The sequence below is a fragment of the Solea solea genome, chromosome 1, assembly GCF_958295425.1.
Source record: "Solea solea chromosome 1, fSolSol10.1, whole genome shotgun sequence".
NCBI lineage: Eukaryota > Metazoa > Chordata > Actinopteri > Pleuronectiformes > Soleidae > Solea > Solea solea.
In genome coordinates, this window is record NC_081134.1 from 668,391 (window position 1) to 692,079 (window position 23,689).

At 42.1% G+C, this 23,689-nt stretch overlaps 1 long non-coding RNA gene across 1 annotated transcript in view; it reads right to left on the reverse strand.

Annotated features, from left to right (window-relative positions):
* Positions 1-3,745: 3,745 nt before the first annotated feature.
* The window catches only part of LOC131470563 (uncharacterized), a 41,977-nt gene continuing 22,033 nt past the window's right edge, over positions 3,746-23,689 (reverse strand). The window contains exons 2-3 of the long non-coding RNA XR_009241899.1: positions 5,296-5,391; positions 3,746-4,171 (exon numbers count right to left, since the gene is read on the reverse strand). This is a non-coding gene — a long non-coding RNA (uncharacterized LOC131470563). The remainder of the gene's footprint in view (positions 4,172-5,295; positions 5,392-23,689) is intronic.

The window sequence follows — 23,689 nt, forward strand, 5'->3', positions numbered from 1 at the left end:
CGCTGTCAGCTCAAGGCTTAGCCTCATACAGCACAAAGTGATGCTGCAGAAAGCCAAAAATCAATAGCTTCAAATTTCATAATTCACACATACAAACAGAGCTATTAAGACGTCATATACTAAGTGTTGTGTATAAGAAAGCGTTAGAAAGCATCAGGGAACGTAAGAGGACATAATCGTATGTCTTAACTGACATTGATGTTTGATTCTGTGACTGACATGTGGTTCATCTTGGTAAGATTCAGTGGTTAAAGCTGAGGTACGCACAACCTACTGTGACGTTGTCGATCAATAATTCCATAATTCAGCATAATGTAAATCTGGGTATTAAAGGAATACTCCACCTATTTGCACGTGGCTTTGTATTGCAGGGATAGCAGAAGCATTTTCTCTCCCTCAGTTTTCTACTGCGTTGTAAAAAACGTCGTTCAAGGTTTGAAAGTAGTTTGAAACTAAACGCCAGTTCTGCACTTTTTAGACTCACCCATAGAGGGACGAGACCTAAACACGGTGTCCGCCATCTTTGCTAACAGTTACGCTCACCGGCTCTTGCTGTGCAGAGGAAACCACCGGCCCCTGGTCGCGGGGGGCCGGTGGTTTACTCATCATGATGATCATAAGAGGGTTAATAAACTGGATCTTTTGAGGCCCATTTTCCAAGCTGCCTTTTCTCTCCAAACTCTTGTAGAAAATAGTTTCTGGTCAGCTGGACAATCATGATATCCTGGTGGTTTTTCAGTCTGGATTTAAAACCCTTCAAAGCACAGAATCAGCTTTGTTAAAGGTCTTCAATGACGTCCTACTGAGATATGATTCTAGTGATTATGTTATTCTTGTCTTGCTTGACCTTACCGCTGCTTTTGAAACAGAGGACCACATCCTTCTACTATTGCTTTTACAGCATCTAGTGGGAATTTGTGGTACTGCACTGGAATGGTTCAGGTCCTTGCTGGCTCTGAATCCTCATCTGCTCCCCTGTCATGTGGGGTCCCACAGGGCTCAATTTTAGGGCCCCAGCTTTTTTCACTGTGTTTACTTCCTTTGTGTTCCATCCTTAGGAAACATGTTATCTCATTCCACTGTTATGCTGATGACAGTCAGATTTATGTAGCCCTAAAGCAGAAGGATGCCCACTCTGTCAATTTAAAATTCAAAGGCAGACACAAGTGATTGAGTGTTTGGATCCAATGGATTTTAAATCCTTAAATGGCCATGCCCCGCCTTACGTCTCTGAAAACAATTACACCTCAGTTTTTCACACTGGACCTTTAAGTGTTTATAATCGTGTGTTCCTTGTATCAGTACCTCATACAACACTTACAACAAAAAAAGATTTATCACTTGAAATAATAATAAGTAAATGGCAGTTACCATTTACTCATTATCATGAAGCCTACTATGAACATAACTGTCATGTTTTCAGAGGTGAAAAACACTTCACCTGATGCTGTGTGTGTGTGTGTGTGTGTGTGTGTGTGTGTGTGTGTTTGAGTAAGTGGTCTTTAACAGACCGGTGCTCTCCTCTTGGTGTGTGTTTAAGTGGAGAAGTTTCCACTCCCTTGTTAATTCCACCAGATTAGCATATTGATGACAGTCAGGAGAGGATTGTACATGCCACTAGCCCAGAATGCTGCACACAGCTGAGTACAGCCAGAACGCCTTGGGCATGGTTCTGAGTATATGCATGTGTGTGTGTGTACTTGTGTAGCTGACACAGTGTAGTACATACACTGAGAGACGTGGGGTTAGTTGTGCGTTTTATGAAAATTGCCTTCATGCCAGGATGCCAAGTAGATCTCAGGCACAACATGCGGCCGAGGATCTGTGGAAATGCAATCAGTCGGCTCCGACAGTGGTCTCCCACCAACTCATGTGAAACTGCAAATCTCAAAAAACTGGCCAAAGTAAATTGGGTAAGACCAAGCTGGTCAGAAGCATCAACATTGATATGCCATGGAAAAAAAGCATGTTGAAAATAAGACGTAAAATCAAAGCACGTCAAAACCTCTGTGTGGAGACACGCACGGGTGCTCCAGAGTGGAGCTGAGCACAGATAAAGAGATAAAGTGATTTTTAAATGTAAATCACATGTAAGTCACACTGTCTTTGAAAGCAACAAGGTCAAATGAAATGACTGTTTAGATGCTGACACTACAGTACCCGCCTCACACGCCCTCGTTTTATTTGATTTTATTTCATCTGTGGACAGCATCCATTGTCTATACTGCTCATTCTCAGCCAAGTCATCTTTGTGATGATACTTATTATAATCATCAGGATACAGAGAGTACACAATTTAAGTACATGTAAATGTGCACTGACTGCACCAAGAACCAGCTGGAGACACAGACAAGGCCTTGTTTACACCTGGTCTTTAAAGGGGAATTCTGGTACCTGGTCCCTAGGTTTATAAATGTGGGTTTGTATGTGAGTAGTATTTGGCTGCAGTGTAATCTTAGAGTTACAGTTTATCCATAAAAAACAATAAATGGCTCTAATTGTTATTGTAAGATTGTAAGACTGTTATTCTGTTGTGTCTCCTCTGTGACTCTCGGCTGTGATGCATTCACTGATGCTTGTAAAATCCGCTCGCTCGCTCTCGCTCCCTGTTAAATATTGAGATTTAAGACATTTCTCTTTTTAACTCACAGTTTTACGATTGTTAAGTCTTTTGAACTGATCTGCAGACAGGAGAAGGGGAGGTGCATCAGTTGCAACCGTCACCAGACTCCTCCCACACAGGACCCACATACATTTGTGTGTGAAGATAACAAAAGGGTTTGAGAAATGCAGTCACTAAGTTACTCATACAACCACACTGAACCGTCGCATTAACTGTTGGTGCAGAAATGTGATATTTTGCTGTACAGCGAAAGGAGGAAGAAGGTAAAAATAATAATCTGAGAGAGAAAGAAGAGTCATTATTGAATGTGTTCTTCTCTCTATAACAGAGCTGATAAAAGCAGTGCAGTGGCCATATTGGTTCCCATCAGCTGAAAATATCACTTTGTGAGGATTTCTGAATAAAATGCTGATGTTAGCTTGATGCTACACACGAATGACCTCAGTGTAGAAGCTCCATGTTTTTGTAAGTGGGGAGAAAATAAGGTTTGAAAATGCTTTGGTTGAATAGTTGAAAATAGTCTCATCGCACAAATGGAAAAAAAAACAACCGGACAGAAATTAAAGTTTGTATCGCTTCGTCATCTGCTCACTCTCCCACACCAAAGTCCAGAGAGAAATCATAATTCATATTCATAAATCATAACACAGGTTTTGTTTTCCCCTGTTTTCCCGCTGGCAGCCATGTTTTCAGTGAGACCACGCCCCCGTGCACTGGTGACTTAAAGTCATCACAATTCAAAGAAGCTGAACTGTCACTTTAAGTGTTGCAGGTAAAACCCTCATATTCAAAAGTCTGTGACAAGTAAACAAATCAAAAATATAACAAATAAAAAACCGATGAAAAGAAAAATCCTTGCGTGGGATACCTCAGTGGCAGAATCCATTTGTAGTGAGCAGCCAGTTGCTGCTCATTCACACGTTGGCAGTGTCTTGTCTTCAGTCTGGTTGGTGAATGAATATTTTTGCAAATATATTGCATGATTTTACAGACGAGAGGCTGCGGCGGATACAAACAGTTAAAAAACAAAACAAGAACACAATATTCTGCAAGAGAAGCACAAAGTGTGACTGCGATCACCTCTTCTCTAACGTCCAGTAGCTCAAACAGGTCTGAAACATCATGTAGGATCACATGACGAGATGAAGACAGGAGGAAGGAAATGAAAGTCATTTCCATGCAGCGTGTGATCGTGTTGTTCTCTCACCTCTGCTGCGTCTCCACAGACGCTGTGTGCGCTCTTAAATGAAGAGATTCTCTGTAACTAAAAGCTTATTAGCTCATCAAAGCCTTTTGGTTTCCCGCCGCTCTCTCAAAGTGTCAATGTTAGCAGAGAGGATCTCATTAATTTTTGGTGGATGAAGAACAGTGGCCACTACTCCAGAGTAAACAGCGAGGTTTTAATAATAATGGGCCGGCAGCTGCAGCTCTTTGTCTCTGCTGCTGTTTGCTGTCCTCTGATGGCATAATAAGAAGAGTGTGGGAGCTGCTGCTCACTGGAGGAGACACTGGGAAGGTAAGGACCGTCTCCTTTGACAAGGATGCATCCTAGGAAACAGAGAGGAGAAGAACAAAAGACATCATTTCCAGCAGCACCTTCACAAACAAGACCAGTTTAGGGCGTGTGTGTGTGTGTGTGTGTACAGGTACAGAGTGAGGACGCTCACACGGATAAACTAATAACACACCTTGTCACTTACAGCAGTTGTTATGTTCTTACTCTTTGCTACACAAAAGAAGAGAGTGATGATCATAAGAATATCGATATCGATTAAATGTCCCATAGATAAAGATGCTGAAAATGACGAAGCTTCTTAACATTTAGACATTAACAAACACTTTCTGTGAAATACAGAAACATTTCCCAAATCTCCTCAGTAAATGAACTTTGTTGTATTGATAGTGAAGACAATTACATCAGGATATTTACTGTCCACTCCTCACCTTATTAAAAAGGTTTCTTGTGGACGTAACCAAACTATAATTAAAGGCCTAGACCAGACGGTGGTAGAAAGAAGACAGGCGGACATGCAGAAAGACCTGGTGAAAGACATCCTTCATCCTGCAGTGAGAGGATGAAGAGTCTGGCCTGTGGGATCACAGGACAGCACATATTAAAGGATCCATGGGACTCGTCTGCAGCTAAATAAATGTCCCCTGTAATCCATCAGCGTCCGTAAGATGAAGTAGACGAGGCCGTGTGCGTTTTATCAGGCGGGTAATTGTTCACATTGACACACATTCTCTTAGAGAAGATGGGATGGTGAGAGGCATCCTGCTTTATTAATGGCTTCTAATAAAGACAGGCATTCATCAGGCAGCATGTGGCTCCGTCTGACACACACACACACACACACATGTGTTATTTTCACTAACTACACTGCTCTAAATTCAATTTTATTAAAGAGTGAGTTCAGGGTTTTTTAAGGTTGTTGTTTGACTGTGATTTTGAGCAGGTGTTGTGTTGTGTGAGCGACACATGTGAACAGTCATCTCTACTAAAAAATCATTTCCAAAGGATTTATTTAAATCTCCAAAACGTTTTTTTTTTGTTTGTTTTAAATAAAAACATTTGCAGGAATTCCATGAGCGTGGGAATCCTGCAAGACTTTGTGGAAGTTCCTTCAGTGTTCAGGATTGTTCCCGTCGTGTCCTGTTTGTTTCTGTTTCACCTCTCGTCTCATTCGGTGTCATCTCCCCTCCATTCTCCCTTTTTCTTGCACCCTGGATTCAGGTCGGCTCATCAGCTCTGCAGAAGCCTGGAAACCCTGGTTCACAAAACAACGACGTCAGCGTCAGTTTTGCAAACATCAGTTTCTTTCCGGCACATTTTAAAATGTCTGCAGTTAAAACTTGACAATCAACTGTGTTTCCAAAGGTCTCGTCTACTGCAGCTTTAATCTCCCACTCAAGAACAAGCAGATCGTTCAAATCACTGATAAAACATGAAGCGTTTATGCTCAACTATTTTACTAAAGTCAGGTTCAAGTAAAAGAAAATACTCCCACGTGACAACAGCAACTCTTATGACCTTTCTTAAGAAGTTCTGAAATAGCTGAAGAATGAAACACTGACAAATAATTATGCAGAGTCTATTTCTGTGCATGTGGGAGTATTTTCATACTGTATCTGCAGTACAACAGAGTTTGGAAGGCGTGGCTTTAGTTTTTGTTTTTGTCGACTTTAAACAAAGATAAGTTTGCACACGTGAACAAAGCAGTGAAGCAGGTGCTGGAGAACATTAACAAGGAAAAAGACAAAAAAGAAACTGGAAGCTGGAAGTTTTCTGTTTTTTTTAAAAATGATTTCATTTACTGGCTGTGATTTTATGAAAGAGCTTTGGAAGTTCAGCTTCTGCAGACGCTCGGTTCACGTGTGCTGACTGTTTAAAAGTCGGTGGGCAAAGAATTCTGGGTCAAGAGTTTTTGTATTAACTCAAATTTACCGGCATCAACAGGAACGATGCATGATTTAACCCCAACTGTGATGCTTAAATGAGATTGTTGGCCGTCTCTACTCCACCTACTGTCTGTTAGCGCAAAACCATTCTTGCAAGATCGAGACCCAGAGTTCTCAGAATCAGGAGGTCTTGCGAAGTCTCGGGTCTCGAGAGAACACACACACACACACACACACTTATAGCCAGTGATGGGCTTCAAGATCAAGGCAAAGACAGTGTTATTTTAGACGTTCATCACGGCAGAATATTAATATATGAATATTGAATATTAATCAGTGCAGTGAAAAATGAACATATTTAAATAAATGTTTTAATCTCCTTACAGTTTTTGACATATCTATCTGAATTGTTAGGAACGGGTGAAGTATGTTAAATATTAAACATTAAATATGAAATAATACTCAAACAATGATCAAACTATGAATAGAATGTGGTATGTGTGTGCAGGGTCAGATTAGGACACTTTTCCTGCTCTGCCCTCCGTCTCATGCTCTCTCGGGACCCCAGTAATGACAGTGAAGGGGAACCGGGGGGTAATGGGGCACATTTAAATGTCCCTGTGATTCTTCCTTTGACAAGGGCTATACTTCCAAAGAAGTGCATGGATTACAGCAGACGGGTCAGATCGCCCAGCTGTAAAAACAGACATTACGGTCACTATGAGATGATCTCAAGGACAAGGGCTGGTAATGAAGAGAGACGGATGGCTGTTATTTTATTCCACCTTTGATTGGCAGCACAGATCTCTTTCCCTGTCTCTTTAAATCCCTCGCTGCCTTCCTCCTGCTCTTAATTCACCAGTTAAATACTGGTGTGTGTGTGTGTGTGTAGATGTATTTTTCCAACGCTGCAAACTCTCAGTAAACAGCTATATGTCAAGCTTGTTTAAACAGCTAATCAAACTCCCATGTTCAGCTGAAAATCCTAACAACTTCCTACAGTACCCGGACACCCTAACCACCACCACCAGCAGCAGCAGCAGCAGCAGCAGCAGCACCACTGACACCACTGACAACACTTTCCTCGCTTAATCTCGCAAATCAATGTCAATTACATACTGATTATGTTTAGCGCGCCTGAGCATTCGTCTTGATTTGGGAGCCGTGTAAGTGTGGAAATCAACAATCCGTGTACGTGCTGGTGGATATTGAGATGTTGAGAGAGTTGTTGGTGGAGGCGGTGGAGGAGGCGGTGGAGGCGGTGGAGGCGGTGGGGGGTAGTATTGTAACTTTAAAGGTCATGTTTGACTGTTTCTGCATCATTAGATATGAAGAGTAGTTGTGATTTACTGGGAAACAGAGAAAGGTCAAGCGTGACCAAACCCCCGTCCACCCCCGTCCACCCCCGTCCACCCCCCGCTCACTCGCTCTCAGGTCGAAGCTTAGCTTTAGGTTCCATGTCACACTGTGAAGACAAAATGGCAGCAGCCAAAGGGCTAAAGCAACACACACACACACACAGTGGGCACCTGTCTGACTCCTGTTCACGTGTCACTACAGCTTTGTGTTGCCATTTCATGTCCCGCACAGTTGTTATGGTCCAGTCGTATGAAGCTTAAATAAAAAATACAGACACATGGACCAACACAGCGGCGATCTGCGGCGATACGGCCTGTGAGTTCCTACACTGTGGCTGGTGACAGGGAAACATTTGCATTCATGTCATAAATGGTATTGTAAAGAATAAATAAACTTGTACTGCCAATGGAGGAGACACAACAACACAAACACAAAAGCCACAACAGAAGTCAGCAGTAGTTTTCTTATCAACCAACATCTGTGTGTGTGTGTGTGTGTGTATGACATGTTAGTTGTTGTAATGTTCAGTTCAGAGAGAGCGAGCGCTCCTATTGGCTGTGTCATTACAACTGTTTTGCATTAAAGTTCCTTCAGTGAATGAATTGGTAAAAGAGAAAGTCCAAATGAAAGACAATAAATCAAGTGTCAATCATCTGGTGAGAGAGCTGCTAATCTAAGTAGATTAATAACAATCCACTACTTCTCCAGCGGTCCTGAGTGTGCATGTCCTGTAGCTGCTCTTGGACTGCTCTCTCATTGGCTCCGCCCATAGCTGCTTCCCTGGCCAATCACATGACACTGTTGACGGTGTCATTCAAAATCACTCGCCTGGTGTCCAATCCCAAAGTGGGCAGACGTATTCGAGCGACAACATTTACATGAGACTCATGTTAATATGTTTTCCCTGTAATTCCACAAATAAGCCCCAGCAATGAATAACCACAATAACCACAATAACCACAATAACCAGAATAAGATAAATCTCCGTCTCTGTCACAGATCATGACGATCGCTCTTTAATCCACGTTTTTTTTCTTCAACTTTTCAGCTGCAGATCAGAGTGTGTAGGATTGCAATAAAGGATAATAATTACACCAATACACTCGTAGAAAGACCTTCACGACATAATGAAGTTTTCTTTCCATTCCCCAACACTTTTTATCCCCAGACACCTCAGATATTTAGCCAGCGAGCAGGAGTGATAAAGAGAAGAGGGGACGGATAAATCGCGAGAGCAGAGAATCGTGCAAACATTTGCTTCTGCATTCAATGTAAAAAAGGAAAGATAATTAGAATGACATTTAGCAGAGCAGGGTTGTCCAGCGAGCACATGCAGGCACCAGGCTTTGTTTGGCAGCACATCATTAAATATCAACATAGCATCAATTTGGCAGCTGCGACCATGAACTCCAGGCCGAACAAATGCTCATCAGTGGCTCTGTCAGTGGCAGCAGAGCCGGAGGTGGGCGGAGCATCGGCGGCTTCTCTCGGCTCCCAAATGAGGCAAAAGCGGCGCTTTCTGCTCGTATGCAGCTGACCCCTGACAAGCACTCTGTGACGGCCCGAGGTATCCGGAGAAACCCAGGATCTCACATTAGTGGGCTAGTTAGGTGTCAAATGTCTGTCAGCGCATCCTGCGCTAAAGGGTTGTAGTCCCGCGATGAGTCACGGCCGATCTGAGCTTTAATAAGTGACAACACTGGATCATCATAACGTATGTGCAACCATTTGCAAAGAGGGTAACAGGGCCAATATATGACATGATTCCCATCTCCTTTCATTCCTCCCCACACTTGAATTAATGATACAGGCACCCAGGAGAGGAAGATCTACTGCTCTCTGCATGTTATTTAAATGAGTCCTAACCCGTCTTTCCAGCCGGGGGGGGGGTTAAAAGCAGCAGAGCAATGAGAGCAGAGCATATAAGAGAACACGGCTTTAGCACGAGGGGCCAAGTGACCACTGTGTATGTTTTTGCATTAATGTGCACGGGGCATATTGATTCCAGATGCTGACTCTGAAATGGAAAATGAAGCCGGAGAGTTTGAGAAACGCTCATTAGACTCTGTGCATCCAGATAAAAGCAAGTAAAGCAAAAGAACCCTGGTCACGTACGTGTTTGTCTGAATGCTATGGAAATGCTCACGTCAATGAGAGTCTTGTTGAATGTGTGGTTGTCTCAGGAGGAAAGAGATGCATCAGCTTTCTATCTACAACCATACATACAGTAGACAAGTGGAGATGAGAGAACACAGGTACACACTGCTGCACACCTTGACTTTAACTCTCAGTGTAACTCGACACTGGCTCCATTTTCAGAAGATTTCTTCAAGAGTCTGAGGCACAGAAACATATTCAGCTGACCCTCTGCTCCTCCACCAGCAGAAGACTCTGAAAACAAGGCTGCAGCAGGAACGCAAGCAAAAACTGACTTAACAAAAATCTACACCTGTTTACGACCCGAACACATCTAGTCTTCACATTCTGAGGACACATGGACACATAAACGGGCTGTCCTCAGGACAATCAGAGACCTCCTCCTCCTCAGCTGACAAAGTAACTTTAACTTCTTACACTGTCGTATTAACACAGATCAACAGGTGATTTGTTTTTTAATGAACGCTATGGAAATCTTTTCCTCCTGCCCGGCAGCTCCATCTTCAGCATCCATATAATCACTATCCTTCCTCTGCACGTAACCAAACCATCTCAACCTTGAGCACCTTATTTTATTTGTAAACTGTTCAACCTGAGGTGTTCCTGTCTATCCTGGAGGTCTGCCACCTCCAGCTCGGTGTCCAGCAGGTCCATGGTTTGGTAGACCTTCTGTCTTGAATGGCTCCATTTCACTTTTGCTGCTGTCCTTTTGTCACACATCACTGCTGACACTCGTCTCCACCCACTCCACCATGCCTGCACATCTCTCCTGCACTGTCCATTGCATTGGATGATCATTGACCCGTCTCTGGTAATAGGTCTGCCAGGTCCTGTCTGTGTGACCTATGGTTACCTGCTCTGTCCAGTTTTCATCTTCAAATCTGTGAAGCATCCACTAAACAACTATTGGCCTTGACGGTACCACAGAATCTGGGGTCTATCGGCCTTTGCTGCTGTGATCATTCACTCACACAGTGGAGTAAAGGTCATGATCATCTCACAGCCAGTTCACTGGTCTTGATGATGTGCTTGTTATTCTCTAATGTGGAATGTTCCTGTGCTCCAGGTTCATCCAGCCTGTCCTCTGGCTTGTGTTTGTCCATCAGCCCATGTTGGACTTTCTCCTGCTTCTTCTGCTTCCACCAGACCCACAGCCTTAGATCAGGGTTGTCCTGTGTGCTGGGCTTTCATGGAATTGGTCTCTAAGTTTTGTAAAACCCACCTCCTTGACACCAAGATGGGTTTAGTTCAATGTTTCTTTGTTTGTTTTTGTGCTGAGGACCTCAAAGCAGAGACAGGTAAAACATGATTGAACACAAAATGGCTGAAATGGTAAGTGAAATGATTCTAATGAAATATAGATTGTACATTTAGTCATTTCTCTCCTTCTCTTTCTTAGTATACTAAACGTTTGGGAACCACTGCATTTGATACATGTACAGAAATTATGTTTCTAATTATTCATCCACGTGTTAGACCAACAGAAATGATGTCGTGATGAAGTTGACATGAATTGCTTTAATACTTTAATGACATGCAGCAAACAGAATAGTGTTGTGTTTCTCTCTTTAAAAAACAAGCTGCTCCATTTCATTCCTTTGCTGCTTTGACTTAAACAAAATCACTGCATTCATATCATCACATGACCGACTGTGTTGAACATTTACTTTATTCCTCCACTGACGTGCAGGCCATGGAGGTTAGTTGAAGTGAAATGCTTTGCACAATTGAGGAGATGTGTTACTATAGCAACAGTAAAAAAAGAAAGAAAGGGATGTTCCACAGAGTGAAATTCAGTAACAGGTGACATTACTTCAAACAGACAGTGTTTTCCTTTTCTCTTTGTCTCCTCCACTTTCTCCGTCTAAATATTAGTGAGGCTTTCACTGGGGTCCACATCCACCCCCGCCGCCCCCCGCCCAACCCCCGCCCCCCTCCGTCCTTGTGTCACCCCCGCACATAGAGCGCCATCACAACCTGCTGTGCAGTATTCGCTCGCCATCATTTCACAGAAGTTTACAGCGATCCAAAGTGACTCTCTGGAGCAGGCTGGAACAAAGGAAACCATGACAACAACAACAACAGCCGTGGATGTGCTCTTCCCAAACAAGTGGCACAAATCTATGACACTGAAAACCTTGAGTTTTACCAACTCAGGTCAAGACTGGTCTATAATTCTCAATTATACTCCTTTTATTCTCCCCTGAAGCCAGAGGTCTCAAACCTGCGGTTTATAAATAGGTTTTTCGTTTGTTCCATTTCAAAATGATGTTGACACACAAATATTAGTAGATTTGCAGTGAGTGGTATTTACACAAACCTGAGCTGTCCCTTTATGTTCTTTAATGTGAGATTCCAAACGCACTCAAGTGGAAAACGTGTAAATCTTTAAGACACTGATAGACATTATGAATTAGTGTTTTAGTTTTGGGGAAACACACAGTGTCCACAGAGTCTACACTCTGCCCTAACCCTCTGCTGTACTCTTCAGTCCGTTGTACATTGTGAACCGTGGCTTTTTCCAAATAATCTCATGTCAAAGACGTGAAGTGACTTTGGTGTTTCCTCCTGTGAAAGATTGACTGGCTGGAAGTTTTTGGTCTGTCATCTTTAAAATTCAGCGGTGAAAAAACAACAGTGTGGAGGATGATGGAAACTTTCTTCACTGACGGGCAGCAGGCTGTCAGTGGGAGTGTCTCAGTGACAGGCAGCCAGGCGGGGGGTGGGACGGGGTGGGACTGGGAACTGGATACTGAAACTATCTGAACCGCTGAGCCATTTATCAGGTGGACTGTAATGAACAAAAGCACTATCTCACAACTTTGTGTCTGCCGTTCGATACCATATCGGTCCATTGTCGCTATCTAGTTAGTGCTGCTCTGAGGGATCACCCTGTCTGACATTTGGGGCTTGTCACACACAGTGATTGATGATTGAGGGGGTTGCAGTAACACATCTACCTAAATGCTCTTTCTGTTAAGGGACTCTGAGGCTCTTGGTTTCCTCTCTGAACCTGAAGGAGCTGTCAGTGTTCAGTTAAAGCTGCATCGTGTTACTTTTGCTGATTTATGTTGTTGATGATATTTTTTGGGTCACATGGTGGTGAATTGGCTAGCATTGTTGCCTCACAGCAAGACGGTCACTGGTAAGGACCGTGGTTCATCTGAGGGCCTTTCTTTGTTCTCCCTGGGTTCTCCCTGGGTTCTCAGGGGTTCCTCCCACAGTCCACAACATGCAGATCAGGTAAATGAGACAAATTGAGCGAAGGTGTGAATGTTCGGTTGTCCCTGTCCAGGGTGTGACCCCCTTGTTGCCCCGTGTCAGCTGGGATTGTCTCCAGCCCCCCCAACACACTCATGTGGAGCATAAAGCAGAGGACAGTGAGTGAATGTTATTATTCTGCCTCAAGTAAATCACTTCCTGTGCCCAGTGCAGTGATGTCACCCGGTGACACGAGAAATAACTACAGCTTTAAATGTTTGCTGACAAGTTGGACTCTTATTTTTTAGTGTCTAAATCTTGAAGATAATACTTTTCTTTATTGTCGGTGAACTTCAGTCAGCAGGATTACATTACATTACATTAATATAATGTAATGTTATGTAATGACTTTTGTCATTTTCTATCAATAATTCCATCATCTCTCAACATAATGTAAAATCAAGTGATTTGAATAAGAACACGACTTCCTGTGGCTTCTATTTACAACTTCACACCTAAAAACGTAGCATCCCGGGAGGCTCAGAGAGCGTAGGTGCTCACACTACTGCAGGTCCCTGAGGTTAAAACATGGCGACTACAGCATTGGCAACAATCACCTTCATGTAAAACATGATGGGAGGAGCTCAGGGCGGAGACCTGTGAGCCCAAATACGTGACTCATTTTTTTAAACTTGTGAATAAAAGACGTTTTCCCAGCGATCTCAGTCTCAACTGTAGCTTTATGTGTGTTTGGTGTTAAGGTCAGATCTGTCGTCTCCTTTTAGCTCTTAATGTTCACACTGATGTTCAGACGAGATCGAGTGGAGTAAACATTATTAACTGTCGTGTTGTTGGTGATGTCATCGAAACTGTTAGTCTGTGACTTTAATTGAATGTGTTTGTTACACATTTTGAATGGATTCTCTCCAGAAGTCCTTAATATTTAACATTCACAAAAATGGTAAGGACAGACGGACGGGTGGACAGATGGACGGGTGGACAGATGGACCACCTGAAAACAAAATGCCTCCGTGGCAGCAACAACTATTACACCTGTAACAGAATCATATCCTTTAATTCTGATTTCATAATGTACACTGTAAAAAACAGCAGACTGGTTGTTTTATACAGTGATGTCAGTAGCACTTCATTTTATAATGAATAATAGTGAAGACTGCGTTAGTGATAAATGAACTCTCTCTCTCCCACACACACACACACACACACTGGCTGTCCCATGTTTCCTGGTATAATAGCAGAGCAGGTCAGGTGAGGAGAGCTTTACCATGCATGGTTGATGGGCTCAATTCCCTTTTTTACATGCACAAAGACAATTGCACACACACACACACACACACACACGCACACAAACACACACATGCACACAAACACACACATGCACACAAACACACACACACAGGGTCCCTAGCTTCCTCTCTCTGATTGCAATTAGTGAATTATGCACTTGGACTTTGGCCAGCTATGCAGGATTAAATTATTCATAAATGTTAATAGGCACTGCCTCTCTCTCTCTCTCTCTCTCCCTCCCTCTCTCTCTCCCTCTCCCTCCCTGCCTCCTCCTGGTCCCTAGTTTATACCGCCTATGCCGGAGAGATAATATTGACCTTTTCATTGGGGCATGTTATTAGGAGCTGCTCTCTATTAAAACAAATGATGACACTGTCTGTAAAGCACAATACAATAAGTCATTTCAAAGGGATTAGTGTAGCTCGCGCCTGCAGAGAGAGCACGAGTAAACTCAATACAGCTCCGGAAAGTCAAAGTAAAATGAACAATGAAGAATGGAGTAAACAATACAATCCTACATTTAGCAGCATGCAAAGCTCTATGATGCAGCCTTGCTTGTGTACTCAAGCAGTGTGTTTGTACACAACAACCATCACTACACAATACTGTCAGCAAAAATCCCTTTATCACCATTTCAGTGTTAAAATGTGAAGCTCAGCAGTTCTGTCAAATGAAATGTTGTGTTTTTGATTAAGGAAAATTGCTTCATATTTTATGCAGTTAATAGTCGAGTAGAATTGTCATTGGTATTGAAATGAAATGAAAACCACATTTCCTGTAAACCCTGGTCGGTTGTGGTTTAGGGGACTTCAAGGGCCCAAGGACTTGTGTGGCTAATTTATTCAAGTCAGAATTCCATTGTCTTGTTTTAAAAATCCTTACTTAAACCTTATTTATGTTGGCCATGTTTTCTTGCTATTAGAGACCCTTTACCAAGTGGTACACATTTTGTAAACCACTCACTCTCCTGCACCAAAGCCTACAGAGAAAAAACAAGTGCTGCTTGTCTACAGCTGCCTCTTTTGGTAAGTTTTTTGGACTTTGGTGCGGGAAAGTCACAAAACAAAATCATTATATTCAGAAGCCAAATACACAGAAGTATGAGTCCAAGAGAACCTTTGCAACATGATCCACAATCATCATCGTCAATAGACTTGTTCCTGGAGTCTTCATTGGACTAAAAGTTTGTCCAGTGTCCTTTACCAACAATACTCAGTCTTCATGTATCTGTGAAGATCCAGAAGAATCTCTGTGTTGCCAAACTTAGTGTCCTGAACTGAGCCTGATGTCGGGCTCTGTTGTGCACTCTCTGCAAAAACCTCAGTCTTGAGTGAATCCGGAATTAACTTAGTGGTCACTGCTCATGTTCCAAAAGCCAGCTATTAGCTTAGCATCAGGGCTCTGTCACTACTACTCTGTTAACACACTCTTGGTTCTGACCTAACCCTGAATCTATGTGACCTTTGAATGCCCAACAACCCCACCATTACCAATAATACTGAGCCAAACATGTCCTTGTATCCACAGTTACTGGAATTGTACTTGCACCGTGTTTTACACACAATGAGACTTGGAACAGAGACTTTTACCCTGATCAATGCATAGCAGCACTGTGAGGGGGGAGCTACGGAAACCAGAAGGGACGGAAAGGGACATTATAACCAAATGATAAGAAAATGTATTGCACAGTGCACATTACAAACTCTGTTTTTATCTACGTTATACATACATTTGTCAGATGTCATAACAGTGGAACGAGACGCCACATTTCCTAAAAGTACTCCACCGGGAAGAGACGCTGCAGAGAATACTTTCTTATCAATGCTAACGCAGCTATTCTCAGACAGGAAACAAGGAAACCATTCCAAGTCTGCACCTTTAACATCCACCCTGTGGTCCAGACAAAAGAAGGAGGATACGATGATCCACCGTATCAAAAGCAGCAGTCAAGTCAAAAAGCACAAGGATGACAATTTGACTAGAGTCTGTCGCCAGAAGATTATCATTAGTGACCTGAAAAAGAGCAGATTCAGTACAGTGCAGGGTTTTAAACCCAAAGTGGAACGTCTCAACAATGCTGTTTCTAAGAAGGATATTAACTGGTGTGACAATAATATGTTTCCAGCTCATAATATCAGCTTAAAATTTAAATAAACAGAAGGCTGGGATTTTGGATAAATCATTGCACTACTTTATGTTCAAAAACTTTATGTTTAAAAACACTAGGAACAGAGGGTCCTTATATTTATATATGTATAAGGATTATTTATTATATACATTTAATAAGATGTAAAACTGGTAGGAAAGAAAGTGGGCGCCCTAAATCTGACCTGGAATATTAAAGGGATAGTTTGGTTGTATGAAGTCTCCACTGAATACAAGTGCAAACGTGCTCCACCAGCATCAGGGACCAGCACACACACACACACACACACTCTCACAGAATAAAGTCAACACCTGAAGCAGAAGTATGTAAAAAAAACTGCAGATTTTCACCTCAAACTTCTTCCAATTATGTCAGAGAACTATCTTACAAAAATCTTCTTCATTTGCATAGTATGATGCAATACTGACATGGTTATCTGTTGAAGCTGCTATAGAAACATGGTGATGTGCACACTCTTATTCCAAGGCTACAAAAAACAACCGTGGTTATACACTTATTTAAACATGTTTACGAGTAATGTTTTTATCACATTTCTGCCAATAAACCCTCCTCAGTGTTACATAGTGGACCTTTAAGTCTACAACGTTTTCATTGTAGACTCATTTCCGCCTCAGTCTGAAAGCTCAGATGTGTCATTGTCACAAAGTTACCAAACAAGACAGCAGTAGACAAGAGGTTCCTGTGACCTCACAAGCTAAAGTCTTCTTCTTCTTTTGTTTCTGGTGTGCGACAATGATTCATTTACAAATATCATGTTAAGATCTGACAGATTTGGGAAGGCATAGATAGATTTAGTTGATGAGCCTTTTATTCATTCAGAGACTATAATCCGTTTTCCTTGTGTCCCTGCTAACGTTTTTTTAAATGAGAATGAGCATGCCTGTCTTGCATTGGTTCTCTTGACAGGGGGCCAGCAGGGGGCGCACACAGGTGACGGTATTTAATACAACCGCACTTCAGAAACCTGTCACTCTCAAATGCTCTGTATTGTCATGACAGAGCACGGAGTCTATAACCAGAGGAAACAACACATTGAAATGGTTTGAACAAGAATTTCTGTTCATGGAACTCTTTTGGGTTTTGACACAACTGGTGTGATTCAACTCAATTGTTATGTAATCAAAAAGCCAAACAAGGACAGCAGGCAACAGGAAGGTGACCCACAGCTGAAGAGAACCTGCACTGATCAATGTAAGACCACGACTTCTTGCTCAAGCACTTTGGATTACAATTGAGACTGTGGAAGAATCAGAAACAAGATGGGACCCTGTTACACCTCTATTCTGTCCTTGGTGGATTTGAGGGTGTGCAGCAGAATGAACCACAAATGTTTGTCCAATTGCTAAAGCCTTTCAAGCAGGCGAGTGACAAGCTCAGCGGCTCAAAATACCCCACAATCAACTCGCTGCCCTCTGGAAAAACACATCAATAAATCACTGTGTCGTAGCAGCAGCAGCTGCTGCTCCACGCAAATGTAAAACACTGGCACGCACACGAGACACGGGCTTTTTTTACATTTCCATTTATAAGACATTACAACATCATCTGATTTACTCCATTATTAAGTATTAAGTATTTCTTTGAACAAGATTTAGATTTGAAATACCAACAGCTGAAATATTAACATTTTGATAACAGAAATGACAATTATGGGATGGAACCTAGTGGAATTTTGTGCAGCACCACAATGTTTTTGTTTTTTTAATTATAAGTCACCATTATTGCAAGAGTCGGTGTGGAGACTGAGTGACAGCGCACGTGTACTTATTTGACTGTAGGCAAAGTTATTTGTTCAATACAAAGTCAATTAAATAAAACTATTCAAGTCAATTTTATTTATATAACCAAACATCATGAAGAGAATTTGCCTGGAAGGCCTGTACAGTCTGTGCAGAGGCCTGAGGGTTCTGCACAGTATCTGAGCTCAGATGTTGTTCCTGGAATCTGTTGGAACTACTCGCCTAGTTTGTGGGTTCCAGTGTGTCTCACAGTGTTCCTGTCACACAGGTTGTTAAGTGACTGAAAATCAGTAAACGCAATGACAGAATCCACAGATAGCTTAACATATAATGACGGTAAAGTGATGATGTTGTGTCATGTTGTATGAGATGTACAGTTGTACAGTGTGTCTGTATATAGGGTCAAAATAACCCAAGATCTGGATGTGATGCTGAGTTATAAGGAAGTCCAGATTGTGCAGTTGTACATGACACTGTCAAGATGGACCTGTCCCACACACACACACACACACACACACAGACAGTGACTGCAGCGCAGCATCCACTCGTGAAGCGACCTGCAGGAGCCCGGTTACGGTCACAGCTCCCTGGCATCGTCGTGTCCCAGGCCAGCACTCATCACTTTCGTGTTTCCTCACTGGTGCCCCCTCCCTGGTTCTCCCTGTGCCTCAGGCAGCTCTTCCTGGCGCATGGCACTTGCTCCCTGCTCCATTTATTGAAGCTGTGGAGCTCCGGCTGGAGGATGAGTGCTGGCCCGGGGCACAGCGGCGCGGAGCTCTCATGGCACTTGCTCCCCGCGCCAATTCCCCAGAGCTGTGCGCCACCGTGCCCGGGGGGTTGTTGCAGGAAGTAAGTGTCGTGTTGCCAGGGGAGAGTCGGAACACAGAAGTTCAGCCTCTGTATACCTGTGTGCACGTGATGAGTAACTCCCTGGCCACTTTTTGTAGATTTTTAAGTCAGCTTCAGTACAGGGGTTTAGTTCATCTTTAAGTGTCTAAAATAATCTTTTAAATGGACATTTGTGAGTCACATGAACATGGTGTGTGGTCCTCTCAGTTCCTGTGTTTCCTGAAGGCAGCTTGGCTGTCCCTCATGATTCCACTGTGGGAGGAAACTCGAGAACCCAGAGAAAACCCGCCCACATCGCACGGAGGTACTATATATGGAAAACCAACCAAAGTGTAGTGTAGATCCGAGCCCTGCTTTGCCATGCTGAGGCGAGGCGACACCATGTAGTAGTAAAGTGGTATTATTATGTGACAATGAATTTAAATCAGCACACATGCAATTTCTGCATTTAGTAAATATCAGCAATACAGAGAAAATGAGCTTTGCAAGACAATTTATGGAGTAAATTTCCCTAAATGTTCTGCTTGCACTCCTAAAGGTTTCAGGTAGGAGCCACTGTGCTCCTAGTAAAAAGAGTGAGTCTGGATCCCTGCTGTACTCCTGTTAACCAGGACTCAGTTTGAAGCCAGGGCTCTATCTTCGCTGCACATGTTTTACAAATGTAAAGAAAAAGATAAGAAAAAATAATGCTAGAAATGTTGAGTCCTTTGACCAAAAAGAAAAAAAAGACCATTTTAACTGAATCATTTGCTGTGATATGCACATCTCCGTTAGCTAATGTGTGCCTAAATTAAAAAAATCTGCAGGTATTTTCTTAAATTCAATTCAAAATCTGAATAAAGACACAATCTGCCGCACTCTCTCCTCACGATCATCGTCCTTTAACATAAATGACACGGCAAACTCATGTTGTGTTCCAGCAGTGGACTGTGTTCTGAGTCTCTGTGTATGGAAGGAAGTTTGGAGATGGTGATTTGCACATGGTACATTTCCTGAGGAACATGATTTTCCACTGCAGCGTGTACAGCCTCTTTTTCAACTCCTTGAATTGCAAATATGATGATTTCAGTGGAGCAGCGGTGAGTGAGGAGCTCATTTACAAAAACAGACACGCACAGAAAATGTGGTGTTTTTACATTATTATTAGATTTAATTTTAGATAAAAAAATGTTGTAGTCAAAGACACACAACCTCATATTACCAACATTATAAAAAACAGTTGCTGAAACGATGGACCTCAGGGTTGACTTCTCAGGATTAGTTACATCTGGCTAAGTTAAGCCACATTTGCTCAGATGTCCCTGATGTCTTCACTCTCGTCCTTTAACTTAAAATTATAAGTAAGAGAAATTCTGGCATGAAACGTGTATGTTATGGTTTGAGGTCAACAAAAAACACTTATACTTCTCATAGACAGAAGCTTGAGCTTGAGTTCTGCAAATGATGACGTACAAACTGTGTGTGCGTGTTTATTTTGGCTTTGTTGTACAAACTATGCACAACAGCTCGACCTGAGCTGCTGACTTTCCTCCTGCAGACTTCAGTTTTGACATTTATTATAAAAAAAACAGATCGAGGAAGAAGCAACAGCAGCTGCAGCCTGTTATTGCGTGGAGTATCTTTCCTGCGAAGAAGACAAACTTTAACTTACTGCCTTTATTATAAGTCAGCGGTGAGAGACCACGGGCACAGTCTGACATTTTGATGGAGACGTTGCGTGTGTGTGATAACATGCAAATTTAAATGACGCCGCAGAGGCTACAGCGCGGCTCGTATACGTCTCTCACGCTTCCTTCTCTCTCTCCCTCTCTCCCTCTCTCTCCCTCTCTTAAGGGCAATGATGCCTGATGCTATCTATTACACCGCTCTGTGTGTATTTGCATTCCTGCTCAGGAGACGGCATTTTTTTTAATAACATCACTGCAGATAATGTTTTACCGCCTGTTTTTTTTTTCTTTCTTTCTTTTTCAGATGATAATAAGCAGCTGCTGTCACCACCAAAAGAGAACAGTGGATGCAGAGGTGTGGGTGTTGAGTGAATTTCAATGATGTGGGTTGGTGGGGGTCTATATTCATTTGGTGGAGATGGTGGTACGCGTGGCTCAGGGCCTATCTGTGATCCACACCTGGGAGCAGCTTGACGGCCTGATGGAGGATCGTCTTCTACTTCTGTGCATCTACAGCAAATCTATCCATCCCTCCACATTCTTTCTCCTCTTTTTTTCCTCATCATTTTGAATGTATACTATTAACATTTATTGGTGAAGTTGCCTGTTACAGCTGAATATCCATCACCTCGCCCTTCCCATCCACGCATGTTGGAAAAACTATGCAGCCTTTAATTAGCATCGAAACCCAAAAGATGTTTGTCCATTGTGAGCTATTCTAAAAACACGGTGGCCTCTGTAGAGCTGACCCTACTCCTGACTCAAAACCCACCTGTTCAAAACTGCATACACTTAACTGTCTATTTCCCATTGTTTTATCCCAGTCCTGTCCTTTGTTTTTGTTTTTGTTTTGTCGTTTTGTGTTTGTACAAGCGTCTTTGAGTGTTAAGAAAAGCGCTATAAAAATACGATGTATTATTATTATTATTATTATATGAACAGAACAAGAGGTAGAATTATTTCTCGCAAATGAAAATAATGTCACCTTTAAACAACTCCAAACAGATTTGTGAACAACGCCTTAAACAACCACACAGATACTCAACATTTGTGGAACATGTTTCCCACTTCACAATAAGTGTCATAAAGAACATTAATAAAGGGTAATTGTGCTCAATAAATGCTGCATTCCCACACATTTTTGATAGTTAAGGGATGCATGTTTTATACTTTAAAATAAGGGTAACAGGGACCTTTAAACTCTTAACAGAATTGAATTGAGTAACATTCATTTTGTTACATCAGGGAAACACATTTGTAACTTTACAGATACAAAAACCTTGAATAAATGTGAGCTAAACAAAGGACTCGATTAACCTGAAAAGCAGAAATAATGGTTAGTTAAACCATTCATTAATATCAGTAACAGCATTAACACATGTTAATAAATGTACCCTAATTTTAAGGGTTATATATTTTGCTGTTCAGAGATACATGCACACACATGGACTGTCTAATTTACAACAACTATTTATATTAAATGTCTAGACTCTAGACAGATATGTATATATATATATATTATATATATATCATCCTTCCCAGATACTGTAAAGGGGTTTGGAAGAGTAAACACTGATTTGGCGTGTGTTTCCACTGCAGGGTGTGTGTTGGGTGAATGGTTGTGTCAGTTATGCAAATAGCTTGACATTACGCCAGATTGAAACAGTGCAGTCTGCCAGTAAACGTTGAAATTATTCATTAAAAAATAAACAATAACAGCCTTGAATCCTCTATTATGGTGTACAGTATATTTTAAGCTCTCAATTAAAATATCATGTACGCAGTGTACTTCAGAGAAGAGGGTCACCTCTTATTTGACCAACAGAAGCTTCTCCGTGAACGGTGACTTCTCATCATCTCACACTTCTCTTTCCTTTGAGGTGCCACAGGGCTCTATTCTTGGCCCTGTTATCTTATTAATATGCATGCTAGCTTTAGGGGCTATAATAAATAAGCACAATGTGTCTTGTAATTGCTATGCAGATGACTCACAAATGTAATGTCTTCATCTGAGACACTTCACTTCAGACCAGCTGTAAATGATTTTTTGGGTGATTTTTGACAGCTTCACTGCTACATATTTTCAACACTCTTTTGTCTAATCAGTGAACTCCTCCCCCTTTGATAAACTCTGGAGGTGCTGAGTGGCTAGTCTCATTGAACACCTGCAGTGTTTTATTTTCCACACAACCTTAGAGGGGTTTAGATCATCATCCATCATCTGTGAAGCTGTTCTCCTCTTCAGAAACTGCAGCGCTCGCTTGAAAGACTCAATATTAAAATAAACTTCATTCATACAACCACACTTCATAAAACCTCAACTGCCCATTTCACATTTCAAGAACATGGTGCATGTCATTGCTGTTTTATCTGGAATGGGTTAGAACATGTGTGTGTGTGTGAGGTGATGGTGTGGGGAATGCAGTACAACTACATCCACCAGTGTCGTTGGTCTGGCTACAGGAAGCTTCTTTCATTCCGCAGTGAAAACAAAAGTATCTGGCTTTAGACTAAACCCACTGTGACCCTGTGATCTGACGGAGAACCTCTTTGAAGCCTCCTGCCAGGGAGAATGACTTGATCAAAGCTCCATAGAGTCATAATGTCAATGTGTATCACAGGTGTGTGTCTTCTACAGTACAAGCAAACATGCTTTGTTACATCACAGCAGTGCTGGCTGCTACTTTGTTTTTCTGGGGTAATAACACTGGGCCACCGTGGAGGTGGATACATTGTAAAGTGCCTCAATGGTCAACACTATGTGTGCATGTCCATGTAAGAAGAAGCTTCATGCTCTCAGTGCCACTTTTCGCCTGGGTCATGTCTCTCTTTTGCTATAAATGATAAATGTGTATATACGTTTAATGTAAATTGAATATATTTGAAAAATAACACCGATAATTCAGAGCACCTATCATTTGTCAGAAACTGATGATTTATATTACATTCTGTACCTTTTTAAGATTTTCTATACTGGACAAACACACTGCAACAACCCAAAACCCCTGCAGAGGGAGAAACGAGCTGCATATTCACCAACGATGCAGATTCAAAAGCACAAAGGAAAACATGCGTGAGAAACACACTGCAAAAGAAAAATGATCTGCACAGAGACAAAACACATGCATCAACAGAAACACGCTGCAGAAACTACACCACACACCAAGCCGTTACAATACTCATAGATATAGATATGCTGGTGGTGGGGGAGGGGGGTCGT